Raw genomic sequence first — 3756 nt, forward strand, 5'->3', positions numbered from 1 at the left:
TAAGAAAAAAAGAGGATCATGATAACTTGTCCAAATTTCTATCCAAAACTCATTGCAATTCCAACCTTGACGGCTTGACCCAAACATAAAATCACAAAACCACGCAGCCAAACAATTCCTCACTGCAATTTTAATTTCTCCATAACAACGTACAATTCTTAGCAATTAATAACAATAATATCAACATTATTGTTTTTTTTTTGTTTAAAAAAAACAATAATATCAACATTAATTATGAGTAGTGAGATGCTCTGATATTAAATTGAAACATGTGCTTCATGCATCCATTTCAACTAAAAGATTAAGCTGATAGTTGGATTATACATTTATGTTTATAGAAGTATTTGGTAAATGGTTGTTAGCTGATTGTGTTGGTGAGTTTGACTAGTTGATAACATTAGTTGAATGTAAAAAAGTGTTTGGTAAATTAAACCTTTTCTGTTAGATGATTACATACTAAATGACTTTCTCAAAAAGCTGATCCAAACAGCTATTTTGAGCAGTTTTTAAAATTTTAGCATTTTTGAGCAATAACTTATTACAAAAAGCTAATCAATTAAATCACTCATATTGATTGTTTAACCAAGTCAAATAATTAATCATGATCAAATAAGTTAAAATTGACCGATGAACTAACTATTTTACTAAACAAGACCTATATATTATATGCTCTACATCCCTACCTATTTATTAAAATAACATTTGTTTATAATTTTTCTTCAAGTTCATCCCCTATCATAATGTGACAAATGTGTACCTTGTGGATAGCGTGTCTGACCTTATATGGACCTATCTCTCTAAGCAATTTTGCCGTGTCTTATATGCATTATACAACTAGCCTACATTTATTTTAAGGTGGCTTGTTTTGTCAATTCAACAATGGCATTTTGTAGTGATTTAAGTGACTATTTTAAAGTTTGGTCCAACGATTAGTATGAGAATGGAGAGATCTTAATCTATTTTGTGTATGCGTAAAGTGTACAAGTAAAGATACAATTATTGAATTTTGAGATTAGAATTAGTCTAATCTAAATTAAGATGCGTAATGTATATATATATATATATATATATATATATATATATATATAACAATGGCATTTTGTACCATGCTTTTGAAGTTTTTGATGCTATCCTTACATTTGCCATTCCAAAACTTCGTAGGATCAATACATTACACAAGTAGAGTACTTCACAATCAATCATTATATAGATCATGGTTCACTTACAAGGTGAATTATTAACATAAAGTTTATTTTTAGTACTAGTTTTTTACGCGCATTGCGCGATTGAGATAATGCCCAATATTTTTTTTTTTTAAAATAAATACTTTAAAGTATATCAAGGCAAGATTAAATTAGAATTGTTTATGTATAGATAATTCATAATTGAATGTTGAATTTGCGTATTTAAATAGGTAATTATAAGTTTACAAATGCAAGATAATATAGTCAAGATTGATTATAATTGTCAATAAAATAATTGTATAATTATGGTTAAAACGAAATACGAGACATAAGGGAGAACAAATAAAAATTAGGGCATAAAATATTAAATATATACTAATATTGAAGAGCTAACTGCTGATTACCAAACAAGGACATTGCGAGGTAATTTTCACTTCAATTTGTTGTGTGATTTGAATACTCTTTTTTGTCAATAAATCCCCCAAGTAGTTAATAGATTGGCTTAATTATATATATTTATTTTTTTAAACAATTATTATTATTATTATTATTATTATTATTATTATTATTATTATTATTATTATTATTAAATATATGTATACCCTTAGGTCATTTTACATGTTAATCTAAACAACTAATTTTTTCAAATATCTTTTTACCAACCGTTGATATAATTCGCTGGTCAAATTCCCTAAAATAATCCGCTAACGCTAACCGCTAACGGCTGATTGTCAAACAAGGACATTGCGAGTTAATTCTCATTTTAATTTGTTGTGTGATTTGAATACTCTCTTTGTCAACAAATCCCTCAAATAGTTAATATGATTGGCTTTATTAATTATATTTTTTTAATTTTTTCATGGTATTAATAAAATACTTGGTAAATAAATATATAGCATTATTTTGTATTATAATTTTGATATTTAATTAAAAAAAATAGTGCACAAAAAAAGATAATAGACAATCTTGTGAATATAATCAATTGATGAATTTGAAGTGAAGAATTTTTACATTGAAGAAATATAAAGACAATATAACTAATAAAATTATTTCTCTTAATTAATTTATTGATAATATATGAATATTATTTTTTTAATAAAGACATTATAGGGACAATGTAGCGAATATAATCAATTGATGAATTTGAATGTAAAGAATTTTTATATCTGAAAAAAAATAAATACAATATAACTAATGAAATTATTTCTCTTATTTAATTTATTAATAATGAATAATATTTTTTGAATAAAGACATTGTAGTCATATAATTTTAAATTAAAGAAATGCATATGTATTATTTTTTTGTTGTAGCTAATAAATTATTATGTATAATTTAATAAGAGTAAAATAGAGTACTAATTATGTCAACTTTGATTAGGATGATGTTTGAACTTAAGGCCTTTCTTATTAAAATCAATGAGTAAATTAACGGTCAACTAACATAAATTAACGGAAAAGATAATATTTAACGGAAAAGTTAACGGAAAATCATATTCATTAAGGATAAATTAGGAAATCTTAAGGAAAAATTAAAATCTGATCAATTTGAGCCATTCATTTGATTAAAAAATTTGACCGCCATTTTTTCTACCCATTATAGGCCTAACTCTCTTGAGCTCTTATTAGTATAGTAGATATTGAAGGTATATTTTTAGTACATTTAGTTTTTAGTTTTTTTTTTTTAAAAAAAAAATTTATTTAAAGTTCATTTTTAAGTAAACTATCTAAAGATAAACTTTTAGTATATTAAGATGAATGTGTGTTTTATGTAATTCAAACCGTAAACAATACAGAGATACAAAAGGAGTCTAAGCCTAACCAACTAGCCCTATACATCTGATAAGTGGTTAAGGACTAAATCAACTATAACTACACTAAATAATGTAACAATATAACATTATAAATATAATATGACTAACACACCCCCTCAAGCACAAGGTGGTTGAGACACAACATTGAGCTTGCTTCGTAATGTACCGAACCACGCTGTTGGTAGAGGCTTCGTGAAGATGTCCGCCAGCTAATCCTTCGTAGAAACAAAATTGACCAAGAAGTCACCCGACGCCACTTTATCACGAACGAAGTGGTAATCGATTTCTACATGCTTAGTTCTGGCGTGGAAAACCGGATTTGCACACAAGTAGGTGGCCCCTAGATTATCACACCACAGAGTAGCCGGAGAGCCGGTGTGGAGGCCAAGCTCTCGAAGTAGAGATACGACCCAAGTCACCTCAGCCACAAAATCAGCCAGGCCCTTGTATTATGCCTCAGTGGAAGAGCGTGCTACCGTTCGTTGCTTGCGGGACACCCATGAGATAAGATTCGAGCCCAGAAAGACACCGTACTCACTCGTCGACTTTCTGTCGATGGGACATCCAACCCAGTCGGAGTTAGAGTAGGCGTGTATATCTGTAGACGGTGACGAAGACAGCCGTAAACCTTGTGCTAGAGTCCCCTTGACGTACCGGAGGACCCGCTTCAGGAGCCCCCAGTGGTCAACTGTCGGTGCATGCATAAATTGACACAACCGATTGACTACATAAGAGAGGTTCGGCCGGGTAATTGTTAAGTA

The sequence above is a fragment of the Ipomoea nil genome, unplaced genomic scaffold, assembly GCF_001879475.1.
Source record: "Ipomoea nil cultivar Tokyo-kokei standard unplaced genomic scaffold, Asagao_1.1 scaffold0482, whole genome shotgun sequence".
In the NCBI taxonomy this organism is placed as follows: Eukaryota; Viridiplantae; Streptophyta; class Magnoliopsida; order Solanales; family Convolvulaceae; genus Ipomoea; species Ipomoea nil.